Here is a 16334-nt window from a genome sequence, read left to right on the forward strand (position 1 = left end):
GCCTTCTTGACCTGCAATCTTCTTCCCGACCTCTCCGCCCCCACCCCCTCTCTGCCCTATTACCCTCACCTTTAACCTCCTTCCACCTATCACATTGCCAATGCCCCTCCCCCAAGTCCCTCCTCCCTACCTTTTATCTTAGCCTGCTTGGCACACCTTCCTCATTCCTGAAGAAGGGCTTATGCCCGAAATGTCGATTCTCCTGCTCCTTGGATGCTGCCTGACCTGCAGTGCTTTTCCAGCAACACATTTTTCAGGGTTGTTTTTCAGACTGGAGGCCTGTGACCAGGGGAGTGCCATGAGGATCGGTGCTGGGCCCTCTACTTTTTGTCATTTACATAAATGATTTGGATGCTAGCATAAGAGGTACAGTTAGTAAGTTTGCAGATGACACCAAAATTAAAGGTGTAATGGACAGTGAAGAGGGTTAACTCAGATTACAACAGGATTTGGACCAGATGGGTCAATGGGCTGAGAAGTGGCAGATGGAGTTTAATTCAGATAAATCTTAGCAGGACTTATACACTTAATGGTAAGGTCCTCGGGAGTGTTGCTTAACAAAGAGACTTTGGAGTGCAGGTTCATAGCTCCTTGAAAGTGGAGTCACAGGTTGATAGGATAGTGAAGAAGGCGTTTGGTATGCTTTCCTTTATTGGTCAGAGTATTGAGTACAGGAGGGGAGTATTGAGTACAGGAGGTCATGTTGCGGCTGTACAGGACCTTGGTTAGACCACTGTTGGAATATTGCGTGCAATTCTGGTCTCCTTCCTATCGGAAAGGTGTTGTGAAACTTGAAAGGGTTCAGAAAAGATTTACAAGGATGTTGCCAGGATTGGAAGATCTGAGCTACAGGGAGAGGCTGAATAGGCTGGGCTATTTTCCCTGGAGCTTCGGAGGCTGAGGGGTGACTTTATAGAGGTTTACAAATTTATGAGGGGTATGGATAGGATAAATAGACAAAAGTCTTTTCCCTGGGGTCGAGGAGTCCAGAACTAGAGGGAATAGGTTTAGAGTGAGAGGGGAAAGATATAAAAGAGACCTAAGGGGCAACGTTTTCATGCAGAGGGTGGTACGTGTATGTAATGAGCTGCCAGAGGATGTGGTGGAGGCTTGTACAATTGCAACATTTAAGAGGCATTTGGATGGGTATATGAATAGGAAGGGTTTGGAGGGATATGGGCCGGGTGCTGGCAGGTGGGACTAGATTGGGTTGGGATATCTGGTTGGCATGGACGGGTTGGACCGGAAGGTCTGTTTCCATGCTGTACATCTCTATGACTGTATGACTCTATATAAGGTGGTGGCAGAGAGAGAGATAAAGAGAGAGAGAGAGAGAGAGAGAGAGAGGTAATAGAGCAAGGAAGGGGAAAGAGTAATGAATGAGGTGGAGGAATCGACAATCAGCAAAATCCTGGCTTTAATGAAGAGACATGACTGCACTTGGCATGTTGATCCAAAGTGCCTCAGCCTGAGGGGGTAAAACGATGAGACGACACGGGAAAATTCTCTTACAGAATTTTAGTATAAAAAATGTCATTACATAAGAGGCAATAAAAATTCTAATTTTTCCATGATAGAAAAAATTGACAAAATATGTAAAACAGATTAATTTAAATGAAATAAAGTATTTAATAAAAGATTGCTCACCATCAGTTTTGTTGATAACTCCTTCCAACTGAACTCCTCCCTTTATTCGAAACAACAAATCTTCCGAATCAATTGGCAGCTGAAACAATTGATTGAAATGAAGTAATCCTTTGTCTAAATAATGTATAAATTTACTGTGCATGTTTTCTACTCATTCATGACTTGTGAGCATCTATTGTCAATACCCTGGACTTTTCCTTCTGGCCTTTTACTTGTACTTGATTTTGCATTGAGAACTGCTGATGTGAACTTGGCCTTCTTAACTTCCCTGCTCCCCTCACCCACTATGACCCCCTGCCTCCTCCTGAATTAACTGTGTTCCATTCCCTCAGGTCTAGCACCTATCCAATCATCAAACCTGGCGACCAGGGTGGTGAGGTCTGCGCTGTTGATCTCTATCTGGCAGAGGCTGAGAGCTAACTGTCAGACACTTCTTCCTATGTGCCCCAGGATCCTGACTCCACTGTTGAACATTATGCCATAGTTACCAGGAGTGTCATGGACTCATTTTCTCTGGACGTCTTGGCATTCACAGTTTTCCACTTCAGTCTCCCAGTCCTGTATTGCCTAATTCTAACTCCTTCCCAAAATCCACAAACCAGACTGTCCTGGCAGATCCATGAGTTCAGGCTGTTCCTACCCCACTGAACATATTTATTGATATCACAACTCTACTTTTCCCCCTTTGTTCAGTTTTCCCCCACTTACATTCACTTTACACTGATGCCTCAATAAAACAGTTTTGCAGTCCTAACCACCTCCTATTCCCATCATGGTGGTCTGAAGGCTTTTCCAGCACCACTCTAATCTAGACCCTGAAGGCTCTCTGCTCCATTCTTGAAAAGAGGCTTGCACATTATATATCTGAAGAAGGGCATGTGCCCGAAACGTCGAATCTCCTGTTCCCTGGATGCTGCCTGACCTGCTGTGCTGTTCCAGCAATAAAGTTTCAGCATTATATATCTGCCATCACTCTCCTTTGCCTGGCTGAGCTTGTTCTCACTTTGAACAACCACTCTTTTACCTCATCTCATCTTCTCCAAGTCAATGGTGTGGCTATGGGTAAACACAAGGATCCCAGCTATGCATGTCTATTAGTGAGGTAAGTGGAACATTCCTTGTTCCAGTCCTTCTTGCGCCATAGTCTTTTCTTCAGTACGCTGATGTCCTCTGTGCTCCTTTCTGCTCTCATCCAGAATTGTAAGTATTCATTAAGAACCCACACAGACATGGGGAGAATACAAACACCACACAGACAGTCTCCCGAGCTTGGATTTAGACACAGGTCCCTCGTGCTCTGAGGCAGCAGTGCCACCCACCGAGTCACCATGCTGCTCATCGAAGGGATCCGAGGGGTTCATATGTGGGATGTAGGAGGAGATGTAGTTGCAGATACAGTTACAACATGGACAGGTACATGAATAGGAAAAGTTTAGTGAGATATAGACCAAATTCAGGCAAGATGGGACTAGTTTAATTTGGAAACTTGGTCAGCATGAATGAGTTGGACTGAAGGATAAGTTTCTGTGCCGTATGACTCTATGACTCTGACTCTAAATGCCCCACAGTTGTAGAAACCTGAATGAGCATAGGTATCATTAGCATCTTAAGCCACCTGGGGACAGAATTCTCCTTGTTTAAATTTTCTTTAACTTTCGAGGCTTATCCTTTGGAAGTGTATCTCTCTCCATGTGTCTCACTTTCTTTTCAGCTGGGCTATCTGAGATGTTCAACTCACTGTTAATAGAGTACTTTATATACCTAATGTTTTTAACCTTTTGGTCAGTTAAAAAAACTGCAATTGAATTAGACAATAAAGCCATGAGATATAGGAGCAGAATCAGTCCATTTAGCTACTGGCTCACTCCACCATTCAATGATCAGATAATCCTCAGCTCCACTTTCCTGCTTTATCCCCATAACACTTGATTTCCTTAACAATTAGAAATCTATTTATGACAGCCTTGAACATTCTTAATGACCCAACACTGACTGCTTTCTACAGTAATGAATTCCACAAATTCGCTACACTCTGGGAGAAGAAGTTCCTCTTCATCTCTGTGTTAAATGCTCAACTCCTTACACCGAGATTATGCCCTCTGGTCCTAGACTCTCCCGTGTAGGGAAGCAACCTCACCACATCTATTCTTTCATACCCCTAAGAATTTAATATTTCAATAAAGGCCAACTCTCATTCTCCTAAATGCCAATGAGTACAGGCTCAACCTGCTCAATCTTTCTCATAAGAAAACACCTCCGTTCAAGTTACTCCCTGAAAACAGGTTGCACAAATCAGACTGCTTGAAAGAGATGTTTCCTACAATAAAAAGTTATTTTTTAGGCTTGGTGTTTCTTCTGTCCATCTTATAGGTGGGTTGGTCACATGTTCAGTTGTTGAAACAATTTGCTTTTCACAAGGAATCATAATCCCGACAAACCAAGTTCATAAATGGCCCATCAATTCAACATAAAACATAGTTGTTTTTTTCTCTCTCAAGAGCACATACATTGACGATTTAGGACAAAGACAGCCAAAAAAATGTTGTAGATTCAGAAGATGCTACCAAAGGAGTCTTACTGCAGTGTTTCTTAAATATACCACACATTGCTGCCACTAGACATTAGTGGTGGAAAGAATCAAAGTTTAAGTTGGTGAATGGGGTGCCAATCAAACAGACGACTGTATAAGGTGTCAATCTTTTTGTGTGTTGATAAAGCTGCATCCATGTAGGTTGGTGGGTGGGGGACTGTATTCTATCAGACTTCTGGCTTGTGCCTTGTGGCTGGTAAACAGGCTTTGGGGAGTCAAGAGATGAGCTATTGCTGCAGAATTTCCAGCCTCTGATCTGCTTATGCCCATTTATCTCTCCACCCTGGAGGCTCCCTGCCTCCATTCCTGATGAAGGGCTTTTGCCCAAAATGTGGATTTTCCTGCTCCTCAGATGCTGCCTGACCTGCTGTACTTTTCCAGTACCACTCTAATCTAGACTCTGGTTTCCAGCATCTGCAGTCCTCACTTTTGCCTTATGTAGCCAGAAGTCATATGATACCAAGTTATAGGCCAACAGGTTTATTTGAAATCACAAGATTTCGGAGTGCTGCTCCTTCATCAGGTAAAGTGATTTCAAATAAACCTGTTGGACTATAACCCAGTGTCAAATGACTTCCAAATTTGTCCATCCCAGTCCAATGCTAGTACCTCCACATCCTGCTTATGTAGTGACAGTTTTATATATAGTTGATTCAGATAATTTCTGTTCGGTGTGGGTAATTCAGTGATGGTAATGCCATTGAATGTCAAAGGATGGCAGGTGGATTCTCTCATGTTTAATTATGGTCACTGCCTGGTATTCGTGTGGTACAAGTTAGTACAAGCCTAATCGTTGTTCATATCTTGTTGCATATTTTCAGGGACTGATTCTGTCTCAAAAGAGATGTTGTTAGTCCTCAGCTGAAGTACTTGTACAGATTTAAAAGGGACCTAAGGGGCAACTTTTTCATGCAGAGGGATGTGCATGAATGGAGTGAGCTGCCAGAGGAAGTGGTGGAGGTTGGCACAATTACGACATTTTAAAGGTGTCTGTATGGGTATATGAATAGGAAGGGTTCAAAGGGTTATGGGTCAAATGCTGACAAATAGAACTAAATTTATTTAGGATATCTGGTCGGCATGGAAGAGTTGGTCCAAATGTTCTGTTTCTGTGCTGTATATCTCTATGACTCTATGGCTGTAATACAGTCCACCATCACATCTTCATGGGCAAAGGATTACTTCTGGATCAATGAATAGCGCAGTATTCTTGAACTGTTCTAGTCTGATAGGTTCATTACACTCTGAGTGCTGTTTCATGGGGAGTTCTGGGATTTTGACTCAGTAAGAATGAAGAAATGCTGATATTTCTAAGTCAGATTATTGTATGACTTGGAGGAGAACTTGCATGTGGTGCCGATCCAGGCAATTGTTGCCTTGTTATTCAAGTCAGTGATTCTCAAACATTTTTGCCTGTGGCACTCCCATCGATCCTCACCCAGCTGCTTTCACTTGCCACCACAAAATACCTTTCAGAATTTATGTCAATAAACATATTTCTTCCTTATTCACTATATTTCACTTAATTTCAGTGCATTTACAAGGATTAATTTGTTTTATTTTATATCATAGGCAAATTATTCATTTGTGACTGAAAGAAAAGTACAGACATTTTCATATTTTAAAAATCAATGCTACAAGAAAATTCATATATTTGAACCATTCTGTGAGATAAAACCATAACATTAATCTTCTTAATAAAAGCAAATTACTGCGGATGCTGGAATCTGAAACCAAAAGAAAGCTGAAACCAGCTTTGACAAAGGGTCAGTTAGACTCGAAACGTCAGCTCTTTTCTCTCCTTACAGATGCTGCCAAATCTTCGCATTAATCTTCTTCTTGGAAATGAATACATATTAATAGGCACATAGTAACAGTCACCTTGAATAATACTAAAACGAGAGATATGTTGTCAAAGCTTTCTGTCTTGCGCTCATCAGGACAATTTGCAGCATGTCACATTTCAAACAATCACAATTTATAACATAAGAAATATCCAATCTAATTGGCTGAGGTAATGTCATGCAGAAAGCAATATGGAACTACAAATTTCATGGGTAATTTGAGGAAGAACCAGCTTTGAACATGTTCCTTTTGTTTGCAGAGAACAGGTTCCTGCATATTAAAGCATGCATGAGTTTGTTTCTAAAATTCTTTATATTCAAAAATGGTCCCATTAGATTGAAAATTGGAAAACAATGACACCACATTTCAGTAGAGGAAGAGAAAACAGTGAGTTACAGCTTAAAAATCACACAACACCAGGTTATAGTCCAACAGGTTTAACTGGAAGCACACTAGCTTTTGGAGTGACACTCCTTCATCAGGTGATAATCACAGCTTAGTTACAGCTTAGTTAGCCTAATTTCAGTTGTCAGAAAAATGGTGCAATTTATCAAGGAAAATTTAACAATGCACTTAGAAAGGCATATTATGATGATAACAATTCAACATGGTTTTAGTAAATTATGTTGGAACATATATTTTATTCATTCATAGGATGCAGGTGTCATTGGCTGGGCCAACATTTATTGCCTATTCCCTGTGGCCATTAAAAATACAGTTGTGAGCTGCTGCCTTGGCCTGCTACAGTTTATTTGCTGAAGCCTTATACGTCAATCCAGCCATCCTAGGAATCAACCTGGTATAAAGAGAGACTTGATCGGTTTGGTTTATATTTACTGGAGTTTAGAAGAATTGTTTGGGGGTGGGGTCTGTGGAATCTCAAAGAAATTCTAATAGGAATACAATGTTAAAAATCACAAAACACCAGGTTATAGTCCAACAGGTTTAATTGGAAGCACTAGCTTTCGGAGCGCCGCTCCTTCATCAGGTGGTTGTGGAAGACACAATTGTGAGGCACAGAATTTATAGCAAAAATTTACAGTGTGATGCAACTGAAATTATACATTTGTGGTTTGAATTTGTACTTGAAGAGTTACATTGTACTTTGCTCAAAATCTGCATGAATTCATGTGAAATTCTGTTATCTCACTTTTTAGATTAGAATCAATCTAAACATCATGGCATAGACAGAAAACACAGGGGGCTAACACCTTCAACATATTGTCTAGCTAACATCAATTGTTCCAGCTAACCTGAGAATGCAACCTTTAAAAAAGGTTTTGTGATTTACACATGAAAGAAGTGAAACTATCATGGTATTTGAACAGATGAAAGACTCAACAAACAATCAGGGTATTTTTCAATATATAATTTCAGTTACATCACACTGTAAATTTTTGCTATAAATTCTGTGCCTTACAATTGTGTCCTCAACAACCACCTGATGAAGGAGCGGCGCTCCGAAAGCTAGTGCTTCCAATTAAACCTGTTGGACTATAACCTGGTGTTGTGTGATTTTTAACTTTGTACACCCCAGTCCAACACCGGCATCTCCAAATCATGACTAATAGGAGTAGACAGAGTAAGAGCAGGAAGGGTGATCCAGTTGAGCGGGGAGTCCAAAACCCCGGGTCACAGCCTTATACGAAATGGGGTTTAGGGCTGAGATGGAGAAAGCTCTTCACCCAGACAGTGATGAGCTGGTGAATTCTTAGTTACAGAAAGCAGTTGAGGTCAACATATTCAATGTTTTCAAGGAAGAGATAGATAATGCTCTTATGATAAAGAGATCAAAGTGTATAGGGCAAAAGCAGAAACATGGAAATTAGCAAAATGAACAGTCATGATCATATTGAATATCAAGCAGGCTCGGAGGGTTGAATGGCCTATTCCTTCTCCTACTTTGTATAATTCTCAATAGGTTGACCTGCAAAGCCTTTCTGAAGCCAGAGGAATATCCAGAATTTTGTGCAAGTGAGACTGAAGGAACAGAGATATAAGTGTAAGTCAGGATGGTGAGAGACTCGGAAGGGTGCTTGCGGTGGTGGTGTCCTCATGTCTCTGTTGCCCTTGTGCTTCCAGATGGTAGTGGCTGTGGATGTAGATGGCACAAAGGAGCCCTGGCGAATTTCTGCTTTTGCATCTTGTGGATGATACACACTGCTACCACTGTGTTTCAGTGGCAGAAGGAATGAATGTTTGTGGATGGGTTTTCAATAAAGTGGTCTGCTTTATCCTAGATATCCTTATCCCTGAAGAAGGGCTCATGCCTGAAACGTCGATTCTCCTGCTCCTTGGATGCTGCCTGACCTGCTGCGCTTTTCCAGCAACACATTTTCAGCTCTTATCCTAGATAGTGTCAAGCTCCTTAAGGATTATTTATTAGCATTCTTCGATCTAACTACAGGTTAGATAAAGAGAAACCAGTGAATGCTTTTTAGGGGTATTTCCAAACGGCATCCAATTTAGTGTCCCACAAAAGGTTAATAGCCAAGCTAAGGGCTGTAGGAGTTGGAGGTCATATATTAGAGGATTAGTTCACCAATTGAAAGCAGACAGTGGGCAGGCAGTGAGTGGTGGAATGCTATTAATAATCTATATTCATGACTTTGAAGAAGAGGCAGAGATTAATGTGTCTAGGTATCCTGGTTTGCTAGATTCCCTCAATTAGATGGGGCAATATGCCAACACAGAGAGACTGCAAAGAAAGAATATTTGATGTGAAAGGCCTTCTAAAAGGTGTGAAGCTTTTAAGCTTTGACTTTCAGAAAGAATTGGCTATGCTCATACAGAAAATCTGGATTCAGGTACAGTAAGGTAATTAGGAAGACAAATGATATGTTGGCCTTTATTCCCAGGGGATTGAAGTACAGGAATAAAGGAGTCATGTAACAATCACACAAGGTATTGGTAAGACAACATCTTGAGCCTCGTTTTCTATAAGCTGTGTGCTGCTGAGAAAGTCTGTGAAGATGCCATCATTCTCCGCAGTATCAATTCCATTTTGGTATAAATATAACATGTGTACAGATCTCAGAAGTCCTCACAGGAACAACTAAACAGAGGAAACATTGATCTGGAGTGCCATCTGTAATTTTGGTTTCCACATTTAAGAAAGAATATATTATATTGAAGGCAGTAAAGTGAAGGTTCACCAAACTGATGGGCGGCACGGTGGCACAGTGGTTAGCACTACTGCCTCACAGTGCCAGAGACCCGGGTTCAATTCCCGCCTCAGGCGACTGACTGTGTGGAGTTTTACACATTCTCCCTGTGTCTGCGTGGGTTTCCTCCGGGTGGTCCGGTTTCCTCCCACAGTCCAAAAATGTGCAGGTTAGGTGAATTGGCCATACTAAATTGCCCATAGTGTTAGGGGCAGGGATAAATGTAGGGGAATAGGTCTGGGTGGGTTCCGCTTCGGCGGGTCGGTGTGGACTTGTTGGGCTGAAGGGCCTGTTTCCACACTGTAAGTAATCTAATCTAATCTGATACCTGGGAGGTGGGGTTGTCCTGCGATGCCACGTTGAGTAAAAGATTATAAGAATATCAATGTTTATGGTGACTTGTTCCTTGTATGGGAGAACAAGTCAATTTGTATGACTTCATGTGGCGGGGCATGAGGTTCTTGGCTGTTCTCTCATGGCCTCAGCCATGGCATTACACATCAGAGTAACTCTGAACCAAGACAGACACCATCTAAGGGAAACTTTATGGCATGTACTTGGGACAGTTTCCCAGAATAATATGTTATGGATCCAACCAAGGATCAAGTTATTTTGGATTTAGTAAAGTGCAATGAAGTTGGTTTAATAAATAAGCTCAGAGTAAAAGATTCCTCAGAAAAAATAAGTGAGAAATGTGGGTCAGAAACATTTGTTAAATTTGAATAAGAGTAATTACATATGGATGAGGACAATGTTTGCTGGCATGGTCTGGGAAAAACATTTAGTAAAAAATACAGTTGATGAATAATGCCAGGCACTCAAGAAAAGTTTTATGATAAATGTATGTTAAGAATAGCACACATTGAAAGAAAAATGAATGAATGTGATAAAGCTTAGGGGTGAGCTAGAGAATGGGGCAAGTTTTAAAATCCAACAGAAGGTGACTGAAAATATTAAAGATGGAGTAAGTAAACTTTGAGGGAAAACTAGAAAGCATGCAAAACAAATAGAAAGAGATTCTTTAAACATTTAAAAGAAACATCAAGGTCAAAGTAAACATAGTTCTCTGAGAGAATGACGTTGGGGTATTAATGGGGACCAGGAAATGGCATCGGAGTTAAATAAATACTTTGCATCAGTCTTCATGGCAGGAGACCTGAATGGCAATCCAAAGCTGCAAAATAAGCAAGTGGCAAAAGGGGGTGAGGAAATAAATACAAGTATTATCAATTATCATCAAGAAAAACTTGTTGGGCGAAAGGTTGTCAGGTCCCCTCGACCTAATGGAATGCATCCTAATATATTAAAGGAAACCGCTATGGAGATAGTGGATACTCCGGTAATAATCTTCCAGGAATCCATATTCGCAAAACATTCCAGAGGGTTAGAAAACTGCCAGTGTAACATCCTTATTCAAAAAGGGGAGGAGACAAAAACAGGTAATTAAAGGCCAGTTGGATTTACATTTGTCATCAGGAAAATGTTAGTGCTGGAGAAGTGCAGCATGTCAGGCAGCATCCAAGGAGAGGAAAACCAACATTTCAGGCAAAAGCCCTTCATCAGGGCTCCTCGGATGCTGTCTGACCTGCTGTGCTTTTCCAGCACCACACTCTCAACTCTAATCTCCAGCATCTGCAGTCCTCACTCTCCTCATGCAAAATGTTAGGGTCTATTATAATGGATGCTTTAGTAGAGCATTTAGAAATATACACTATAAACAAGCAGAGTCAACATGAAGGGGAAATCATGCCTGACAAATATATTATAATTCTTTGAAAAGGTAACTGGCAGAATAGATAAAGGGGAAAATGGTTGACGTGATATATTTGGATTTCCAAAAAGTGTTTGATAACACATCGCACATAAAATTGAGAGCTTATGGTGTTGAAATATTGTATTAGCATTGACAGAGGGTTGAGAAAACAGATAGTTGTAATAAAGAGGGTATTTTCAGGATGGCAACCTGTAACTAATGGAGTGCCACAGGAATTTAGTGTGAGCGCCACAGTTCTGTACAATATATATTCACGTCTTAAATGACAGAAGTGAATATATTATTGCTATGTTTGAGGCTGACAGAAGGACTAATTAGGGATAGCCAACATGGCTTTGTGTGTGGGAAATCATGTGTCACATACTTGATTGAGTTTTTTGAAAAAGTAACAAGATTGATGAGGACAGAGCGGTAGACGTGATCAAGATGGACTTCAGTAAGGTATTCGACTAGGTTCCCCATGGGAGACTGATTAGCAAGGTTAGATCTCATGGAGAACTAACCATTTGGATACAGAACAGGCTCAAACATAGAAGACAAAGGGTGGTGGTGGAGGGTTGTTTTTCAGACTGGAGACTTGTGACCAGTGGGGTGCCACAAGGATCGGTGCTGAGTCCACTGCTTTTCAACATTTATATAAATGATTTGGATGTGAGCATAAGAGGTATAGTTAGTAAAATTGGAGGTGTAGTGGACAGTGAAGAAGGTTACCTCAGATTACAATGGAATCTTGATCAGATGAGCCAATGGGTTGAGGAGTGGCAGATGGAGTTTAATTTAGATAAATGCGAGGTGCTGCATTTTGGGAAAGCAAATCTTAGCAGGACTTATACACTTAATGGTAAGGTCGTGGGAAGTGTTGCTGAACAAAGAAACCTTGAAGTACAGGTTCATAGCTCCTTGAAAGTAGAGTTGCAGTTAGATAGGATAGTGAAGAAGGCGTTTGGTATGCTTTCCTTTATTGGTCAGAGCATTGAGTACAGGTGTTGGGAGGTCATGTTGGGAGGTCGTGCTGTACAGGATATTAATTAGGCCACTTTTGCAATATTGCTTGCAATTCTGATCTCCTTCCTATCAGAAGGATGTTGTGAAACTTGAAAGGGTGCTGGCAGGTGAGACTAAATTGGGTTGGGATATCTGGTCAGCATGGACGGGTTGGACTGAAGGGTCTGTTTCCATGCTGTACATCTCTATGACTCTAACAATAGGTGAGAAGACTAGTGGTGATGATTACATAGCAAGTTTATAAAGGGATATATACAGGTTAAGTGACTGGGAAAAAAATTTGACAGATAGTATATAATGTGGAAAAATGTGAGTTAATGCACTTTGTCAGGAAACACAGCAATAGAGGAAGAAGAGAGGAGCTGAATATTATTCAAATGGATAAAGATTATAAAAACTTGCAGCAGAGGAATTTGGGGAACTTATGCATAAACCAAAAAAACCTAGCACACAAGTTCAACAGGTATAGCGTATAAGGCAAATGGAATGTTGGTCAAAGAGAATAGAGTATAATAAAATAGTCTTGTTTAAACTATACTAGGTTCGAGTTAGATCACACCGAAAATACTGTGAACAGTTTTGGTTCTTATTTAAGCTGGAGCTGAAGCCTGTCCAGAGAAGATTCACTATGTTGATCCTGATACGGAGGGATTGTTTTATGAGGAAAAGTAGAGTAGGTTGGACTTGTACTCATTAGAGTATAGAAAAATGAAATGCAACCTTACTGAAACATTTAAGATTCTTGAGGAATTTGACAGAGTTGATTGTTTCACCTTGTGGGAGAATCTAGGAAAAGGGGGCATAATCTCAGAATATGGTGCTGCCCATTTCAGACAGAGATGAGAAGGAATTTCTTCTTTCAGAGGGTAGTTAATATGTGGAATTCTTTACTTCAGAGGTTCATATTTAAGAATCCAGCACTCAACCTGCATGAATATGCCACTAACAGACTTTATCAGTAAATGTGTAGAGGTCTGCATGCCAAAGAAGTTAATCTATCTGTTCCCCAACTGGAAACCATGGATGAACTACAACATCCACTTTGTACTGAAGTCCAGGTCTGAGGTGTTCAAGTCAAGTCACCCTGACCTATACAGGAAATCTAGGTACGATTGTCACTAAACTAGAGTCCCAGACTAACCAAATGAACACCCATCAACTGTGGCCAGGCTTACACAATAAAACGGGCTACAAAGCGAAGTTGAGTAGAATCGCTTACAACAATGTATCCCTCCCCAGTGAGCTGTGTATATTCTGTGTTCATTTTTGAACAGAAGGTCAGTGAAATTATGTCACCTGCCCAGATAGCCTCAGGTGCACTTGTACTGACAATCACTGTTGCAGATATCAGATCAGCCTTCTTGAGAGTGAACTCATGGAAATCGATTGGCCCAGATACAATCCCTGGCTGAGCACTCAGATCCTGCGTGGACCAGCTGGCAGGAGTATTTTAGCCCTCCTTATCTTTTACCCCTTCTTACTACAATGTGAGGCTCCCACCTACTTCAAAAAGACCCACGACCATCCTGATGCCAAAGCAAAATCAGCCAACGCCCCTTAATAACTACCACCCAGTGGCTCTGACATACATCATTATGAAGTGCTTCGAAAGGTTAGTTTTGGCACACGTCAGCTCCAGCCTCCCAATTCTCTTTATCCACTGCAATTCACCCACAATCACAATATGTCCACAGCAAATGCCATTTCCCTGGCCCTATATTCATCCCTGGAACATCTAATGAGCAAGGATCATATCAGACTTCTATTGATTGACTCTAGCTCTGCTTTAAACACTGCAATTCCAACAAAACTCATTTCCAAGCTTCGAGACTAGGACTCAGCCCCCCCCTCTGCAACTGGATCCGCGACTTCCTGATCCGCAGATCACAAGCAGTAAGGATAGGTGACACCTCCTCCACAATAGTCCTCAACCCAGTGTCCTGCAAGGCTGCATACTCAGCCCCTTACTATACTCCATATACACTCACGGTTGTGTGGCCAAATTTAGCTCTAACTCAATTTACTAATTTGCTGATGACACCACCATAGTGGGTCAGATCTCAAACAACAATGGGACGGACAGGAAGGAGACTGTCAGCTTAGTGGCATGGTGTAAAGACAACAATCCCTCCCGCAATGTTAGCAACCTGTTTATAAAATCATAGGGGCATGGATAGGATAAATAGCCACAGTCTTTTCCCTGTGGTGGGGGAGACCAGAACTGAAGGGCATAGGTTTAGAGTGAGAGGGGAAAAATATAAAAGAGACCTAAGGGGCAACTTTTTCACCAGAGGTTGGTATGTACATAGAATGAGCTGCCAGATGAGGTAGTGGAGGCTAGTACAATTGCAACATTTAAAAGGCATCTGGATGGGTATATTAATAGGAAGGGTTTGGAGGGATATGGGCCAGGTGCTGGCAGGTGGGACTAGATTGGTTTGTGATATCTGGTCGGCGTGGACGAGTTGGACTGAAGGGTCTGTTTCCGTGCTGTACATCTTTATGACTCTATGACTGTAAAATGAAGAAGTTGGCCATCAACATCAGGAAGGAGAGTGGAGTACATGCCCCAGTCTGTAGCAATGGTGCTGAGGTGGAGGTGATCGAGAGCTTCAAGTTCCTAGAAGTAAATATTACCAATGATTTATCCTGGTCCATCCACATTGACATTACAATCAAGAAAGCATACCAGTGCCTTTACTTCCTCAGAAGGCTAAGGAAAATTCAGCATGTCCACAATGACTCTTAGAATTTTTTAGAGATACAAAGCATCATAAAGTATCCTATCCAGCTTGGTATGGCAACTGCTCTTCCCAAGTCTGCAAGAAACTACAGGGAGTTGTGAACACAGCCCAGTCCATCACACAAACCAGTCTTCCATCCACTGACTTCATCTACACTTCCCACCACCGCCTCAGGGAAACAGCCAACACAATCAAAGACCTGTCTCCATTTATACTCTCTTCAACCCTCTTCCAGCGGGCAGAAGATGCAAAAGTTTGAAGATACATCCAAACAGATTTAAGAACAGCTTCTTCCCTGCAGTTATCAGATTTGATATCAGCTGACCTCTCATACATTTATTAGAATTGATTTTTCTCTGCATCTTCTCTGTAGTTGTAACATTATATTCTGCATTCTATTACCCTGATGTACTTATGTAAGGTATGATTTGTCTGGTTAGTACGCAAAACAATATTTTTCACTGTATCTTGGTACAGGTGACAATAATAAATCAAATCAAATTAAATCAGATGGAGTTAGTAGAGATGAGACATGATTTAACTAAATGGGAGAGAAGACTTGAGGAGCTGATTGTATTCCTCCGATCTGTGTGCTAGAAATGTGCTTGATGTGATTACACGACTTGAACTGCACTAAGCTGTACATTCAGCACTAAGCTATGTTTTGAATGTTTTATCCCTCAACCTATCATTGTATCTTTGACAAATTGGCTTTGCTCACAATATTCTGGGGTATAACTAAGGCTGAAAACTCCAGCATCTGCAGTCCTCACTTTCTCCTATAACTAAGGCTATCCCATTAAAGCCAGACTTGAGTCACCCTCGTGCAGACAGACCTTAAATAAGCCCAGAGTGCAATAAGAATCTAATTGATCTCTGCAGCGTGTTTGACACTTGTCATTCCAAATTGTACAGTGTGTAGGCTCCGGTTTGACAACTTTCACTGCCCAACTTTGCGTTCCCGACGGGCCAAGAGTTAAATTACAAAGGCACACTCCCATAGGCAGTATTGCCCTGCTGGGCCCTTCTGACCTGCACACTAGCTCCCCTGGCTTGATCGACGAATGCTGAGACTCACCATTTTGTTTTTGTTACCGTTCACGATCCAGAGGCCGTCCCCCGCACAAAAAGCCTCACGATTCTCTGTGCTCCAACCCGCCGGGTACAGCAGGCGCGTCCTCAGTCACCATGACAACCATTCACTGTTACCAAGGCGGACATCTGAGGGGCAACAATACGGAGGGTCAGTTCTGACCAATCAGACACCCAACCCATTCCAAGTCTGGAGCAATAAACACAGACCCATGGGGGGGGGGGGGGGATCCTGGAGATCAAAAAGAGATTTCAACAAAGATGTGCAACAAAACATTTTTTACATATGCAGGCTGGGTAGCAAGAATTAACGTTAAAAGTTTTGTTTTATGCAGTAAGGCAGTTTATTTCCTCCTCCCCCCCCCCCGACCCCCCATTTCCTATGTCTTCTCCAACACAGATTCCTATGGGTTGTTTATTACCCCTTTTTGTAACTGAAAAGATTGATTGTTCCTCGTGTTCAATCGAAATAG

At 41.6% G+C, this 16334-nt stretch overlaps 1 long non-coding RNA gene across 1 annotated transcript in view; it reads right to left on the bottom strand.

The window, feature by feature from the left end:
• Window positions 1-15983, bottom strand: part of LOC122565357 — a 22332-nt gene extending 6349 nt beyond the window's left edge. Inside the window, exons 1-2 of the long non-coding RNA XR_006316142.1 lie at window positions 15848-15983; window positions 1648-1726 (exon numbers count right to left, since the gene is read on the bottom strand). This is a non-coding gene — a long non-coding RNA (uncharacterized LOC122565357). The remainder of the gene's footprint in view (window positions 1-1647; window positions 1727-15847) is intronic.
• Between the last annotated feature and the right edge of the window lie 351 nt (window positions 15984-16334).

This window comes from Chiloscyllium plagiosum, chromosome 2, assembly GCF_004010195.1.
Source record: "Chiloscyllium plagiosum isolate BGI_BamShark_2017 chromosome 2, ASM401019v2, whole genome shotgun sequence".
NCBI classification, from domain to species: Eukaryota; Metazoa; Chordata; class Chondrichthyes; order Orectolobiformes; family Hemiscylliidae; genus Chiloscyllium; species Chiloscyllium plagiosum.